General features: G+C 37.0%; 1 protein-coding gene across 9 annotated transcripts in view; it reads left to right on the forward strand.

Moving 5' to 3' along the window:
* Positions 1–17,223, forward strand: part of ZFHX3 (zinc finger homeobox 3) — a 1,292,716-nt gene that overhangs the window by 528,695 nt on the left and 746,798 nt on the right. For all 9 annotated transcript variants that reach the window (XR_015728051.1, XM_087870546.1, XM_087870551.1 and 6 more), the window contains one exon: positions 2,243–2,304. The gene's annotated coding sequence lies outside the window, so the exon portion shown is untranslated. The remainder of the gene's footprint in view (positions 1–2,242; positions 2,305–17,223) is intronic.

The following is a 17,223-nucleotide window of genomic DNA, read 5'->3' on the forward strand; positions in this document are numbered from 1 at the left end:
ATTACTTAAAAATAGAATCTTTAAGAAGAACTGCACACATTTAATGTATGCATCTCGATGAAGGTGGGCCTATGTGTACACCTGTGATACCATCACCACAATCAAGGTGCTAAACGTACCAGTCACCTCTAATATCTTTGTGTTCTTCTGTGGATTTTTTTGGTAAGAACATTTAACATATTTTAAAGTACGCAATACCAATACTCTCTTGTTAACTGTAGGTAGTATGTTGTACAGCAGACCTTTAGAATTTGTTCATCTTGAATAATGGAAACTTCAAATATCAATTGAAAAACAGTTCCCCATTTCCCCTCTGCTCAGCTTCTGACAACCATCATTCTATTCTCTGTTTCTATATTTTGACTACGTTAGGTACCTCACGTAACTGGAATCATGCAGCATTTGTCCTTCTGTGACTGGCTTATTTCACTTAGCATCACGTCCTCCAGGTTCATGCATGTTGTCGCGAATGGCAGGATTTACTTCTTTTTTGAGGCTGAGTAATACTCCATAAGGTGTTATTACCTCTGTAATGTCTCAGAAACAGTAACTAGAGCCCAAGGCTCAGCTTGCTCCAGACTCCTGAATGTTCTGAATTATTTTTCATTCACTACCTATCGGTTTTCTTTCTTCCCAGTTTTGGTTACCTCATCCTTCCTAATCTATTTTTAATCTCCCCATGTTTCAGGTAACTGTAATTTTAATGAAACAGGCCTTTTAAGGCTCATGCTTTATTTTTTTATTTTAAAATTTATTTATTCATTTTTAATTTTTTTATATTTTATTTGTTTAGCAAGAGAGAGCATGAGCGGGAGGGGCAGAAGGAGAGGGAGAGAGAGAAACTCAAGCAGAGTCCACGCTGAGCATGACCCCATGTGGGGCTTGATCTCACGACTCTGAGATCATGACCTGCCTGAAATCAAGAGTTGGATGCTTAACTGACTGAGTCACCCAGGCACCCCTTCATTTATTCATTTTAAGTAATCTCTACACCCAACATGGGGCTCGAACTCACAACCCCGAGATCAAGAATTGCATGCTGTTCCAGCTGAGCCAGCTGGGCACCGCAGTTCATGTTTTATTTTGAAAATTTACTCTGGTCCTAATTCATTCACTTGGCAAAAACTTTCTGCCTTGATTTTGGAAAATGATTGTTAAAACTGGCTTGTAGAGTGACCAGTAATTCCATCAATAACTATTGCTCTTCTAAAACAACCATTGTCTTTGATTAAAATGCTTTTTCCTTCCACGAGCTCCTAATGTCCATGTCCATTTCAGTCTCAGAATAATGTCAGGATGCTTATGGAACCATTGATACCATGTTTGACCATTTCAACTTTGGTTTCTCTGCTTAAAAATAAATAATAAATAATAGGTTGCTTTCTCCCCTAAGACCAGATATCCACCAAGAGGTAGTGTACTTCTGGTCTAACACTGTATCGAATAACCGATGCATTTGTAGTCACTTTCTGCTTCTGCTGGTTTTGCTGGATTTCTGGACTTGTTATTTCTTATTTGGCACTCACTCTTTGCATACATTATCTTTTACTTCTGCTCTGTGTCATCTTATTTGCATGATGCTGGTGACAATAGGTGAACCACACAATATCCAAGACACTTAACCCCAAACAGAAACACAAATGAGGCAAAAGTTCACTCAATTTCAGATCTTTTGCAAAAAAGGATATAGTTTTAGATTGGCTATTTTCATATTAAGATTTTAGGTTATGGTTAGGCAAATTTGCACAATAAACTCCTACCTGAATTTCATCCTCAACGTAGAATTCTTCTGTAATTATTTTTGGGGAAGAAATTTGTTGTCACTTACCTTGTACTTTTCTCAGATGGAGACCTGTGAGAAAATCACAAAAGTTTTCCTCTCTTTTCATAAGTAAATGCTTAAACTACTCATGGATTGGAATGTATACATCATTTGATTTAATATGAAATGAATTTCTATTCAATCCATCATCTATCTCTTTTTTGAGAGGGAAGGACAATGAATAGTACTTCACAGGCTCCCTTTTCAATTAGAAACAGTACTTCCATTTTGGGATGTGAAGCAGTCAGTGTTCATTCTGGCCACGACCTCCATGGCTTGCAGATTTTTATCAACTTCCCACTGAGAACGCCTCATTTTTAGCCGAGCACACATATTACCACTGTCAATTCTCCTCCATCAGTTTGATTGCTTTTTTTTTTTTATATCTTTTCCTTAAGCCAAACCTTTTTCTTTTTACAGACTTCTGGATTTCTTGAATTCTTCTGTGAACAGAAGAAGAATAAAGAAGAACTCTTACCTTGGTATGTATGCACATCCCATTGGGGATGCCCTAGAATTACCCATGGAATCCTCTTCAGAGTGCCCTTTTTAAATTCAAAGTAGTCAAAGCTTGATTTCAGCAGGGAGGGTGTTCTTTTGTTTGCTTTCTTAGACATAGTGATTTCGAATATTTGTGACATGAGAACGAAAACTTAAATGTTAATGGCTTTACTTCACAAACCCCTGTGTATTTGTTCTGATACTTGTCATGAATTTGACCTTTGTTACTAGGACTTTGGCTCCCTCTGCACAGTAAGTACTCATCAACTACTCCACTTTTAGTCCTGAAAAAAATCAAGCCAGTTGCTAAAGATTCTATTTGTGTGTAGGTAAGAGACAATTGACAATTTCTAAGGAAGGTGTTGTTGATGAGCTTGATAATTCTAGTGGTTAGTTGTGGCTGGTTGTGATGCATGTCACATGGATGACTCATAGATGCACTCCTTGTGGAGACTGAACGTAACTCTGGATCCCTGTTGTTCTAGAAATGAATGAAGCATAGTAGTGGGAAAATCCATGAGTAGCGAAATAGGATGTTGTTTGCAATTCATTGGATGTTTCTTGGAATTCATTTCCATTTCTGTAGCTAGACCTGAGGATATGGCAGATGTACTGTCCAGAAAATTGTGGTTTGTGTTTTCCTACATAAGGAGAAAGAGGGAAAAGAGAGGAAGTTTGAGTGTTAGGGCATGTTGGAAGCAGAACCAAGTTGACATTTGCTATTCCTAAGCCTCTTTGCTATTCCAGAATACTTTTGACCCTGGGAGCATTTCACTGGCCAGCAAAACATCTTTCTCTTTGTCTCAAGTATATACAGGGCAATATTTTTGTGTTGCTTTGGAAATATACTTCTCCATGCTGTGATTTGAAAATACCAACACTGTTAAGAAAGAGCAGGGACTTAGGTGAATGCTTCAGACATTCATTGGATGAAGTGTTGAGTAAACCAGATGGTTGATATCAAATGCCTTGATAAAGTATTTTAGAAATCAGAGCTGGTTCTCATTAAAAAAAAATAAGCCCCTCTGGAGGGATTTGTTTATGACTTTCTCTATTTTGTTTTCATTTACTTCAAATAGTTTTTAAAATTAAGTATATCTATGAGCACAAGCCAAGCTAAAACTATAGATTTAAAAAAGTCAACGGGTTTGACCCCAGATATTTGATCCCTATCTTTGGTTCCCAGTTGCCTGGTGGCCTCATCCTGGTTATCAGAGCAACATCTGCTTAGATGGAGTATTGACATTTGTGCACATCGGAGCCCAAAACACTTGAATTTTCCAACAATGAGAACATTGGATGTTTCTCTTTGTGTGTGCTAATGGTATGGACTGATTTTGCAGAATCACTGCAGCAAGTTGTAAATGATGTATGAAATGAAAAATTCCTGTCCAGTGCACAGAGTGAATATATACAGTTCTATGCAGTCACTGCAGCGCTGGGCTATTTGTTTTAATATTTCCTTCAGACATATAGTAATTTTTTTGGTGAGTCATATCCAGATGCTTGCCATTGGCACAAAGCACAGATTTCCTATATATATATATTTCAAATGAATTTCAGTCATGTGTAAGTATACTTAATAGAATACTGGATTTTCGAGGACTTGAGCTTTAAAAAAATATTTTTAGGAAAACAGTAGCAATATATTTGTTTTGAAAAATTTGAGAAATGGTGAAGAGCCCAAATATTAGAAGTCATTTAATCCGATTATGGAAAAATATCCTTTGTTTACATTTAGTATATATCTTTTAAGGTTTTATCCCCTATGATTAGTTTGCATTCCTAAAAAAATTATCCTATTAATTTATTTGTTAAGTTTCAGTCCTAATTGCGAACAAGACTTGAGCATCTTTTGGTGACTTCTACAGTTTAATTTTTAATCACTGCATACTCTTCAATTGCGTGGCTGTAGCTTAAAGAATTTTTACTCATTCCTACTGAACAATGAAAATGTAGGTAGTTTCTAATTTTGGTAATTCCTATATCAATGCTGCAATGTTTATGTGATTGTTGTCATTTTGCTATATATTTAAAATGCCCATCTTGCCTCCCCCTTCTCTTTCAAAATTATCTTAGCTATTATCTCTGTTTTTCTGTTGGATTTTGGTGATGATTGGATTATATTTCTAAATGATCGGAGTAAAATTGGCATCTCCGTAATAATATTGAGTCATTCCATTGGAGAACATTGAGTGTCTTTCCATTTATTGGTAGATTTTCTATGAGGCATTCATTCTTGCATATTAGAAATAAGCCTCTCTAAGTTGTGATAACATGTGTTTCTGCATATGATATCCAAGTTATATCTGTAAAGTTCTCTTTTTGTGCCATTTTAGTTATATTTTTTTGAACAAGGGTAATTGTAGCCTCATAATATCAATTAACAAAATTTTCTCATCCTCCCTAGTCCCCCTCCCCAATATCATGCTCTGAAGCAGTGTAACTATAAGGAGTGACCCGTCTTCTTTAGATGTATAGAATTAATGTCTGCATCTGGCTCATTTGGCAGGATAAATTCTTCGAAACCTCTAATTTCCTTTCAAGGGTATTGACATATTTAGGTTGTTTTCTGTCTCTTATTGAATCAACTTTGGAAATTTATATTTCCCTGTTGAAATACCAGTTTATCTAGAGGTGAAATTTGTTAATACAGATATATACAAAAAATTCTGTTACCATTTAAAAAATAATCCTATAAATCTACTGTAAAGACACTTTCTCATTCTTAATACAAATACCTTTATCTTAATGAACTTTGCAGAGGTATTTTTGAAGAACCTTCCCTCACTATTTCCATAGTTTTGCTATTTTCTTACTGGCTTTTTTTTTTTTTTTAAAGATTTTATTTATTTGAGAGAGAGAGAGAGCAATGGAGAGAGCCTGAGTGGGGTGGAGGGGGCAGAGGGAGAGGGAGAAACAGACTTGCCGCTGAGCCAGTAGCTCCACACAGGGCTCGATCCCAGGACTCCAGGATCATGACCTGAGCTAAAGGCAGACACTTAACCAACTGAGCCACCCAGGCACCCCTCTTACCAGCTTCTTGAGTTGCATGCTGGGTTGATCTTTTTTGTCATTTATTAATAAAAATATTTCAAACTAGGAATTTTCCTATGATTCCCATTTTAGCTGCATCTATACCTTTTGCTATGTTGGATTCTTATTTTATTAATAAACTGAAGTGGCATTTTGATATCTTCTATGACCCCCCAATTTTTTAAAAGATGAATTCAAAATTTTAAAATGGTTGAATTTTAAAATTCCCGTCTGTTATGATGAATTTCTAGTTTTGTAGTTGAATTTTATTGGCGTTATCTTTGTAGAAGAGTATGCCTGATGATCTTTGAGAAGGAGTCCATGGGCACTGGAGATGAAAGTTATTTTATTTAGAGAACTTTTTCTTATTAATTATATTATCAAGCTGTTCTGTCTCCAGCTCATTTTTGGTCTTTTTTGATCTTCTTTCAGCAACTGTGAAGAAAGTTGAAATCCTTTATTAATTTGTTCTTACTATTCTGTAACTTAGTTATAGAGATATTTGTATTCTGTGAGTCAGTGCAGTATTATTTGACACATAAACATTGTATATTTGCATTGAACTGTACTCCTCTAATAGGAAATCTCTCTTTGAACATATAATGCGTTTTGCCTTGAGTTTTCTTTTGTCTAATGTTAATATTAAAACTTCGATTTTCTTTTTATTTGTATCTCTTCAGTATATCTTTGCTCATCTTTTTACTCATCCTTTTGTACTCATTTGTCTAAGGTGTATCTCTTGTAATAAATATACAGTTGGCTTTCGTTTCGTAATCTGGCTTTCTCCTTTTTATTCTTCTCACAGAGTAGTTGAAGGCATTTACAAATATTGTCATAAACAAAATATTAGCCTTACTATTTTCATTATGTTTTCTTTTTGATTCTTGGGTGATTTTTCCCTCCATTCTTTTCTAGCTTTGAGCATATAGACATTCTTTGTTAATATCTCATAGAGTGTATGTTTTGTATTAAGTTCCGTTTTCACTTAAGTCTCTCAAAAGCATTCTTTAGTCTATTAATCTCTCTCAAACTTAAGGGCAAACAGCATTTTTACACCTTCTAGTTAAATGGAAAAATTTAGCATACTTCCCACCCTATACACATCCTACTGCTCTCTCTCAGTCCTGTATCCTCAGTCCTATAGAAAATAAATACAAATGTCAGGTTCCTTGCCGGGAGTCTGCTTCTCCCTCTCCCTCTGCTGCTCTCCCTGCTTGTGCTCTCTTGCACTCTCTTTCTCTCTCAGATGAATAAATAAAATCTTAAAAAAAAAAAAAAAAAAAGAATGGGAACATTAGTGGGGCCATGGCATCTACCCGTGGGCACCTTTCCTAGTCCTTACCCTACATCTTCCCCACCAAGAGATGAACACTATTCTAAATATTGTGCTTGCTACTCCCTTGCCTTCCAAAAAACAATTTTATTTAATAAATATGTTGAACAGCATATAGTGTAGATTTTTAAAAATTGTCAAGTGTTATAAAAAATTGTATCACACTAGGGATGCCTGGATGGCTCAGTCGGTTAAGCATCTGCCTTCAGCTTAGGTCATGATCCTGGGGTCCTGGGATCGAGCCCCACGTCAAGCTCCCTGCTCAGCTGGGAGTCTGCGTCTACCTCTACCTGTCCCTCTGCTGCCCCTGCTTGTGCTCTCTTGTGCGTATGCTCTCTTTCTCTCAAATAAATAAATAAAATATTTTTTAAAAAATTGTATCACACTGAAGGTAGACTGATGCTAGTGACAAATTTTCACTCAATATTATATGTCTAAGATCCATTTATATTGTTGAATGTGAATGTATTTTCCTCATCTCCATTGTTGTACAGTCAGCCTTTGTGGGAATGCACGATTTAAAAAAATTATAAACCAAAAGCAATGATTTTTGTCTAATAAGCTGAATGTTGCTTTGAATATTTTGGTATATTTCTCCTGGTTGTCATGTGTAACAATTTCTTTTAGCTATATAGATACCTCATTTTCATAAAAGCATGTAATTATGAATGTATAAAAGTATAAATGGTTATAAGGTCTTTCTTATGATCCTTTTAATGTCTGCAGGATCTTAGTATTGATTACATGCACCTTCTCTGTTTATTAATTTTATCATTCTCTTCAAAAATAACAACTTTTAGCTTTGTTGATTATTTTCTGTGAATTTTTTTCTCTTTTACCAATTTCTGTTCTTTATCACTTGATGTTCGTAGTGAAATCTCTTGAGGTTGAAGGTAGATACAATTTGGCCATCGTGAGAGTATAATATGCATAAATATTTGACAGATATAAAATATTCTTGATAGCATTCATGAGACTCTAAGAAATACTGTTTTGATGTGTGCTGTTAAAGTAGTTAGTCCTGTTAGATACCCTGCATTTCAGAAATGTTGATACAGAAGTCTTCCACACTTGGGATCATTTGATGTCATTTAATCATGAATAATCATTTCTGAGTGATATTTCAGTCCTTTTATCATCTCCTTGGTTTACCCTGCTCGCCCGATTCCCAGAATTTTTTCTAATTCTTTCTAATCTGATGAAATCGGATTCTACAATGGCAATATGCCTCCTAGCAGTGTCTCATTAGAAATTATATGATAGTGTTTGTCTAATAGATTTTATCTGCCACCCAAACTTGCCTTATATACACAACTCTGTCCTTAAACTATCATTGGCTTTTATTTGCTTTGGTTACCCATATTTCCTACCATGCTTTTACCCCCCTCACATCTATCCCTTATTCTTGGATAGTATCAATTTTCTTCACCTAGTGTTTCTGTCTTTGAAAAAAGCAGAGGGATGACACTGTTAAATGGGCCATTTAACTGAAGAATGGCATGTCAGACATCCTTTTTCTATATATGTAATGAGAGACATGTATATAGGTTAATGTATATATTTATAGAGATGAATATTACAGCTATTTTATGATATTTAAGACTAAATGCCACGGTTGTATTTTTTTTAAGTAAGTCTAAACTTCCCTTAAAGGAAAGCTGAGAAAAGTAGTAATTTGGAACTAGTTGGCTTAACTTAAAAAGCTCCCCTGTGACATCGGAGTGTGTTTCATGCAATTGCTTTCTTAGACTTCCTCATTAAAATATTGACTACTCTTTTTCTTCAGTAAATGCTAATCCTGGCTCCCATGTACATGTATTTACATTTCACTGCAGGCAGCCTGCCAGGTTAGAAATAAAACCAATTTGTTAATATCACTATTTCCTTTTCAGCAAAGAAAATATGCATTAAATTAAAGACTTTCTAAAAATAATAAGAAACGGCTCCTGTTGATACCAACCATTTATTTGTCTCTCTGGTTTAGCATGTGACGGCTCATCCTTATGAGCCTGCATTTCTCTGCTGCTCTCAGCTCTGGCCATCTCTGCAAAACTCTGGCTTCTGAAAGCCCCCTGTCACGGGCCCTGAAGGTCCCTCTGCCCCTTTCTCCCCTCACCTTTCCCACTGTTGCACTTTTGCTAGTCCCTGCCAGCACCTATCTGAGAGTGCAAGACGCTATTTTTAAAAGAGTGTGAGCCAAGTATGGTTAATCCTGGCTGATCACATGCTGCTTTGCTGGAGCATTCTCTCCAGAAATCTTGGAAATCTTTGAACTGCAAGAGGGTCCCCATTTGATTTATGATTCATAAGTGGATCAGTGTTATTAAAATCCACAGGAGCCCTTTGTTCATTTAGTCATTCTGAGGGCCACCCATCACGCACTTCCCTATACTATTTTGCACAGGAGCACCTTCCTGGAGCCCATAGCTGTGTCTTAAATAATCCTTCAGTAGAAAGCAACTAATTATGCAAAGGAACATCAAGGAGTTCTAGTAACTCTAGAATGTTTGTGCACGTTGTGTTATCCAGACTTGCAAAGTCAAGTGAATTTCCAATAAAGCTAACGAGTCATTAACTTTATCAGCATACTTTGCTTGGCTGGATGCTACGCTTTACTTTGTTGAATATTTTATTTATAAAATGGATTGATTGCTATTTAGTATCATTCTTGTGACCCATGAGGAAAAAGGAGTCTTTTGTAAATGCCACCGTATAGTTGGTGCCAGAAGTGAAATCTGGTGTCTACAAATTGTTGCACATATTTGTTAGTTTCTCCCGATTTTTTTGCATATTTCATTGTTTTCCCTGTTGTTTTCTTCTTTTGTCAATGTTAACCTTTGCTCTAACAAGATTAGAAGAGTAAGGTCTTATTGATAATCTTTATGTTTCATTTCTACTTTGGGGAAAATATTAAAGAAAGAAGAGATTTAGCCTAAGTAATTGGTTACTTCCTTTCCAGTTTTGCCTTAACTGGCTTTAGGATTTGGGGTCCTCCATTCTTTCCTGCAAAGATTCTGTAATGGTCATCAAACTTGGGATCCATTTCCCCTTCAGAGCTCTCTCATCTTTCATTCTTTTATTCCATCTTACTCCCATTCAGCGTGAATGGAGTTGTTGGCTTCTCTCTTGCAACATTGTTCTTGTATTTTAGATTGGTATAGCATCGTGTCCACCTTCTAAAATCCCGTACAACCTTGAGCTGGATTCCAACCAGGAGCTTACTAGTCCTTCTGCTGTAGTCTTTGGTCCTGAAAGTGTTCAGCATTGAGATACTTCTCAGGAAGACATATTTAGCAGTGCAGTGTTGTTCCGTGAGGAAAACCGCCTCATCCAGCTGGTAAGCAATTTATGCCCTGAAGCATGAAGATTTCATAGCCCTTGTAATTTTATCCTTCCTGGTGTCGCTGCAGGTGCTATTTTTATTCATATAAATATTTAATCTTCTATAAAACTTATTAAGCTGTTGGCCTCAATAATATTTTTTGGCAGCGAGTTCCCTAGGTTAAAGGGACACAGTCAAGTACAACAGCTTAGCTCAAGATCACAGTTTTAAATAAAGGTATAAAAGGTGATTTTCTGAGATTTAAAAAAAAGACTCTAGCAAGGCTGTTTGGGGTTCAGCTTTGACATTTCCCAATAACGCTGCCACCGTCTCAGTAGCACTGTGTTGGCATTTGAGAGACCAGGAAGCGAGCTCAGTTGAAACTATAGTGAAAGTAGTGGTTAACATATGTTTTTTTCTAGGCCTGGTAAAGAGGAAGAGCAGATAAAAAAGTATGGGCAATGTTCTTCATTTTCCTAGCCTTCAGCTTTCACATTAAGATTTTTTTACATGACTTTTAATCCATGGAATTATTTTTCTTTAGTGTTCTTCCTGACCCTCTTTAAGTAGTTGGCTTCTTTTGATGAATACTCTTTTCTTATTAAAACAAATGAAATTTGCTGAGTCTTTTGGTTTGTTGGAGGACCACAAAGTCAGACACTCAACCAGCTGAGCCACCCAGGCGCCCCTGTCCCATTTGCTTTTAAAATGGATTTGAAATGGCTCATTTTAGTAAAACAGATATTCTAAAGTTTATCCACTTTGCTGGGTTGCGTTGCCACTTCTATGCCCTTCACTTTGTTGGAACAGTCTCTCCATATCACCTTGGACAACTTGCTGCCCTCTTTCTGGGTCTCAGCTTCTCTTCTCAAAAGTGAGCAATTACGGTGATGTTCTGAGAAATCATCTCCTCCGCGGTTCCCACGTATCCATTATGTCCTCTTTCATTGCATTCGTCAGACCATATTTATTGCTTATTAATTCATCTTCTACATTAGACTATAAGCTTAGCGGGACCATGTTTCTCTTATTGACTGTGATATCCTTGGCAGACAGGAGGCACTAGTGAAGAATTTGTTGAATAACTGGACGAATGTAGGGCGCCAGCCCTCCCTAAAGGCCCTGATAGTGCTGACTACATCTGACTGCATGTTTATACCATTCTATGTTTTAAATTAAATAGAATACTGGTAGAAATAGTTGAATGAATTATCGTCTGTGTGCAAAAAAGTTATCAGTGAAGAGATTGCCGTTATGATTATTTTTGGTTCTGGTGGGTCTGAGCGCTTTGTTAACATTTCAACTCCTTACTACATGGTTTATATCTTTGCCCATTTCTTTTGGCTGGAATAGAACTAGGTGGAAGCTCCTTCAAATGAGTGTTTTGTACAGTTGTGCCGTGTCTCATCACAGTTTATGTATGAGTAGCGTTGAGTACGTAGTTGGTGCTTGGTCTCTTGACATGTGCCTGATTGTGATTGCTCCTTAGGGTGGCAAGTCCCAGATGGCAAATTATGTGAGTTTTCAAATTTCGGCACAGATCTGTGGCTATTTGTGCATTTTGATTGACTGATTTTTTTTTTCAACCAGTTACAATCATTGAATTGGGGAGTAGCATTTTAAAAAGTAGGTTTCTGAAAGGGCATAAGTATTTGGCCATTACGTAGAACCTATGTACTCTATAGAGCTCTATGCTGTATATAGAGCCTTTATCTTTAAAACTAAATTATCTTGGATTTTTGTATTAGATGTTGATACAATTATCAAAGCCCAGTCCTTCCCTTTACTGTAGTTCTTTGTTCTTAATGGAAATTTGGGTCAGTACTGAAAAGTGCCAGGGCATCCCAAGAATTTGCTCTAGAAAACAAAGGATGCCAGATGCTCACAAGAGGGTCAGCAACACTTGGCAAAGTTACATTCCCTCTTAGTGGCGGCGGTAACTGGTTCAGTCAGAGAACAGTGACTTGCAAAAGGATTTTCTTTTTCTGTTTTTTTTTTTTTCTTTTTCTTTTTCTTAAAACCACTTTCCCTTCCCAATGTAAAATTATTGTATATCGAGTTCTCTCTGAAAGCAGTGTATCTACTCAGAGAAAAATGAAAAGTAGCTCTGCCGCGTTTTCAAACAGCCATGTTCCCTGCAGTCCTACTAAGCTCCGCAGCCTTTTGAGTCTTTTGAGTCCAGATGATAACTGCATAAGAGGATTGGGGTGAGGTAGGAGGTGGGTACAGCAGGGAGGGGTTAATTTTCCCAATAAGAAAGAAACGTCTACTACGTCCTGAAGCCAGTCCAGTGCTCTCTTAGAGATAGGAGGTTCAGAGCACTAGATGCCATTGATTTTACTTTAGCATCCATTTTTACAGTTTTACTCTGATGTTCTTGGCTCATGCTTTCCAGACTACATTCATTCCTTAGTTAACAAATATGAACTCACCGCCTCCTCTGTCTTTGACACTTTCTGGGTCTTGGGGAAGTTTCTATCTTTAAGATGAGCCCTGTGCTTACCCCTTGTTTTCTGTTATCCTTACCACCCAGGCAAGTCAGTAGGACTTTTTTTTTTTTTTTTTTTTATCATCCCCACAAGGAAATGGGAGAGTTTGTGGCTTTCCTCTGAAATTGCACATGGAATTATTGGCAAGATTAGAACTAGAAACTAGTTCCAAGAAATGTGCTCCCAGCTAACCACACCATTTGTTATCCCAGACAAGAACCGCGGGTAGGGAGTGGTGGTAGTCAAGGTCCCCTTTGGATGGGTGCCTGTTGTATTTGTCCTTGGATTGTGACCTTCCAAAGGACCACTGAAGAGCTTGTCTTTGAGAAATGACCTGCCATTTTCAAAGGGCATTGAGGAGAGTCAATTCGACAACAGGATGGGAAGCAAAGTATTGAGTTTTAAATTTTCTTTTTCTGTATTTGGAAAGAGAAAAGTGTGTGATTCAAGGAGAAGACGTAAAGCAAAAACAGTTTTTTTTTTTTTTTTTAACTCTTTTTGCCTGTAGAGACACTACCAATCGGAGTGGGTTTGGTTTTTTTTTTTCTTTTCTCTCGCCTCCCCCTCCCCACTCCCGCACTTCTTTTATTTTTTATTTTATTTTATTTATTTATTTTTCTTTTTTTGGAAGGGGAGGGATGACCCTGCTGAGTTTTGGAGTATGCCTATAGCAGCTTTTAGCAAATCACAATCCCAGCAGTAGGTTCAGCTTTGAAGAAAGATTTACAAATCTCTCACTGCTTTATAAATATCTGCATTTATATCTTAAAGAAGAAGAAGAAAAAGCCCCTCACAGTCGGTCTCAGCCTTCTCACCCTCTCCCCCCTCCCCACTTCCCCTTTTCTTGCTTTCCTCTTTCAGAAATTAAAGATTGTGATGTGTGCAGGAAATGAGGGTCTATAAAATTGTGATAAAATGTTCCTGCAAAATTGCCTTTGAATTTTCGCCTTGAATTGCAGGCGAAATGAAATTGTTCGCTTTCAGCATTGCTTTGTTTTTGACCCCTTTTTGTGAATTCTCAAAGGAAAGAAACATATTCCCATCTTTTATAGTAATCAAATTTATCTGGCATCTCTCAGCCTCTTGAATTACTTATGCTAGAGTTGGCCAGCCTCAGGAAGGCTGTGGCTGGTTTATTTATTTATTGTTCTAAAGTGAGGGTTTTTGACATGAGGTTCCCTACATCATCCTCAGGGAGTATAGGAGAAAAATCGAAAGTGCTTTGTGACATTGCATATGTGTGTTATGTATGTATGTGCATACGTGTTGTAAAGGTAAAAGAATCCGTCTAATGAGAAATAACAGGGGACTTCATGATCCTAGGTCATGGCTGTTCAATATTTTCATGTGAGAGGGAAAAAATTTCATGTTACTGAGATAAAATTATATGTAAAAAGCAAAAAAAAATCTGGGAAAAGACTTTGCATTTGGACAAAAGTGCTAACAATAAGTGGTTATAAACCTCTTTAGAAACTATTGGTTTTATCAAGTATGATTTCTATAACAGGTGATTATATCATCTTGTAGTTTGAGGGGTTTAGTATGACTGTTTCATATAAGAATGTGGGATCAGAGAGCAAACATCGGCCATCACCTGCGGCCGCATTCTGTCAAGCCCAGCCTTGCCTGGTTACCCTGGGTTCTCCTGTAACGTGATTCATTCTCTTCTTTTTTATTTCCGGTGCCTTGTGTTTATGCTCAGAAAAACCTAGGCTACAGGTGCAAACCTACAGAAATCGGATTCGAGTTTCCAAATTAAATCTCTCTTATGTTCAGAAAATGAAATAATATACAGCCACCAGGAAGAATACATAAATAGTAGTTCTTTGTGTGGCCTTAACCTCCACTGGGCTCAAGTTAAGAAATTGCTGAGAGGAATTATTTTTTGAAACTATTACTAATGCCTCACACACCTGTTATTCAAGCCTATGCTTAGAAACGATGCTGCATACAGCTACTGGACTTCTTCCATGTGTATACACTTCTGAATTATAACAAGTAAACTCTGTAAAGCTCTAAACAGTTACTTCATTTTTTCCCATTATTTTTTATAATATAAGTAAAATATGTTATGCCAAAACCTCTTCTCTCCCTACTAACTTTTCAAAGGTTTTCATTGCGTGTTTCTGGTTTATTACCTATACATTTCCTAAATAGGAACTCCTATAAAAACCAGACACCTTCTTTAAAGCAATTCTTCTTTAGGTCAGTAAGAGGCCCATATAAGTTTAAGAAAATATAAAATAAAAAGCCTCAGGGAAAGATGTGATGTGTGTAGTTTGGGCATCTCTCACACACTCTACTCCTTTGATAGTGTTGAATTTCAGAACCCTTGGAAGAGAGGATGACATGCAGGTCACTCTCCGATGGAAAAGCATCTATCTTTGTATCAGCGTCTTAGTAGAACAAGTCTCAGGATTAAGCAGAAAGTCAGCAGGTTCAGTGTAAGTGAAAAGGTTTGCATTGAATTAATTAGTAACATTAGATTTACTTCAGAAATATTTATTTTAACAATCATTACCTGTGACTAAATTTCTGATAATTTTTGCAGTCAAAGGAACCAACCACCCAACTGTTACATTTTGGTTTTGATGAAAAAGAGAAGAAAATTCAAGAAGATTTAAATGCAAAAGCCTAAGTTTTCATAGCATTTCCCATGGGGCTACAGATTTCAAGAGGCTGTAGCATTCTTTATGAGCCATGTACAATAGATCAGCAACTTGCATTTCAACTGCTCCTTTTTTCCTTATATAAAAAAAATCTTAACATTTATATAAATAATCCACAGAAGAGTGGATTAGTATGATTCTTAATTGTGGCAGTTGAGGAAATAGAAGGATCAATAATTATTTGAAATAATTTATTTGAAATAAATAACCGCTTTCTTCAGTCTCCTCAAAGAAGGCAGCACAGATACTTTTCTGGTTCGGACACAGTAATTTAAATGTGTCCGGTTTTGCAGTTGTGCCTACGAATCAATTTAGTGTGGGTTTGTTCACATCTAAAGGAAAGTTAAATGCTGACTTTGAAAGTAGAGAAACGTTCCATAGATATCCTTCGCTTTCAAAAAGCTTGCGTTTGACTGTGATCCTTAAAAGCTCTTATTGAACTATTTCCTTTTTCTGTTTGCAAAATTCACAAAGGGCTGTTCTGTAAGCCCTCTTCGTATTTTCCCCAGTTTGTCCTAAATTTTGCCTCAGGGGAATAAACAGCAACAGTGTTCAATTTCCCATTCAGAATGTATATGCCAACACAGAGAGCTTTTATTACAAGGAAAGAAATCAAATCATTGTCACCTAAAGTGCTAATTATGTCTGATAAATGTACGGCATACACTTAATGCAAAGAGAGCTTAGGAAATGATACACCTTCCATAATTACAGTGACCAACCTAGCTCCATCAATCTAAATTTTTTTTCAATCCACGTTCATTTGGGTGGCTTTATTTTTATTAAATGGCTTTCTTAAGCTTCAACAGACCCACTTGCTGCTAATAAGGAAGCTCGCATTAAGTATTTTGGAACTGCTACAATAAGAAGGCGTGTAACACGATATACATGGAGATGAGCGTACACAGATAAACAGAAGCCGCCAGCGAATACGGTTACATTTTTCTCCCATTGGGGCATGGAACTGTGAACTGAGGGTGAAATTTGCCATTCTTTGCTTGCCTAATGAATTTGTGTATCCAGTTAACTAAGGATACTACACTTCAGTTTTGGGGGAGCCTGAAATCCTTCCATAGAGCTGACAATAGACCCTTTAGCCCCCTCCCCAGGGACATTAATGGCCCCGGAAGTAGGCATGCTGCCCCCAGAACTTCTGATGATAACATTTAGGAATTACTTCTCTTTCCCTGTTTTTCTTCATGAAAGAAAGCCACCATTCTTCTCAGAGCCAGATTGTTTGTGGCCTTCAATCAAACCTGACACCCTTCTACAAATGAAATAAAAGTAGGTTTTAATTAGACTGAAGGATGCTGATTTCCTCTGAAGCTGCCTCAGAGCCCCCCTCCTCCCTGAGTCCTCCAGCACACGCATTCACTTGTTTCACACGCACATCCATATGTGGCCGTAGAAATGTTGCTCCAAGTGTGTGGGAATTCATGGCTGTCCTCAGGGCCCACTGGCTGAATAGGATGCTCAGTTTTTCATTTTGCCACATCGCCATTCTCGGTTTTTGTCTGTTGATTTCAGATCCAGCCAAGGTGCATACTGTGGGAACCATGCATATTTGGGCAGACTTTCTCATCGGCAATTGAAAATCTAACCAAACCTTCTTTTTGCTGCTTCTGCCTGTTTTTCTTCATTTTTTCCCCCTCTCCCTGTCTCTTTCTCCATGACTTCTCTTAAACTCCAGATCTCCTTAACTCTTCTTCACCTCTCTCACATTTCTCTTTCTGGTTATTGTTGTTTTTATTTTTCACTTTAAACTTTAAGCAGAGAGCTACTTGTTCTAAAATCTGTATTTTGGAGGGCAGCGAAGAGGCTCGTAATTCTTCCATTTCCTTTCGATTATCTATCTGAGAGTCTCTGTGGGTTTTGGGGAAAGTTAATGCTCCCCGACTGAACAAAAGAGTTAGTGGTAAATATTGAATTCTGCACTTATGATTACCTTTTAAATCATAACCATCCTTCCAGAATTCAGAGTTTTCATTGTATATAATTGTATATAGTTGTATCCAGTTACAGTTGAAACAGTTATGTTTCATTATATAGTT

Source organism: Ursus americanus, chromosome 21 (genome assembly GCF_024610735.1).
Source record: "Ursus americanus isolate L20-20 chromosome 21, mUrsAme1.1.p, whole genome shotgun sequence".
Lineage (NCBI taxonomy): Eukaryota > Metazoa > Chordata > Mammalia > Carnivora > Ursidae > Ursus > Ursus americanus.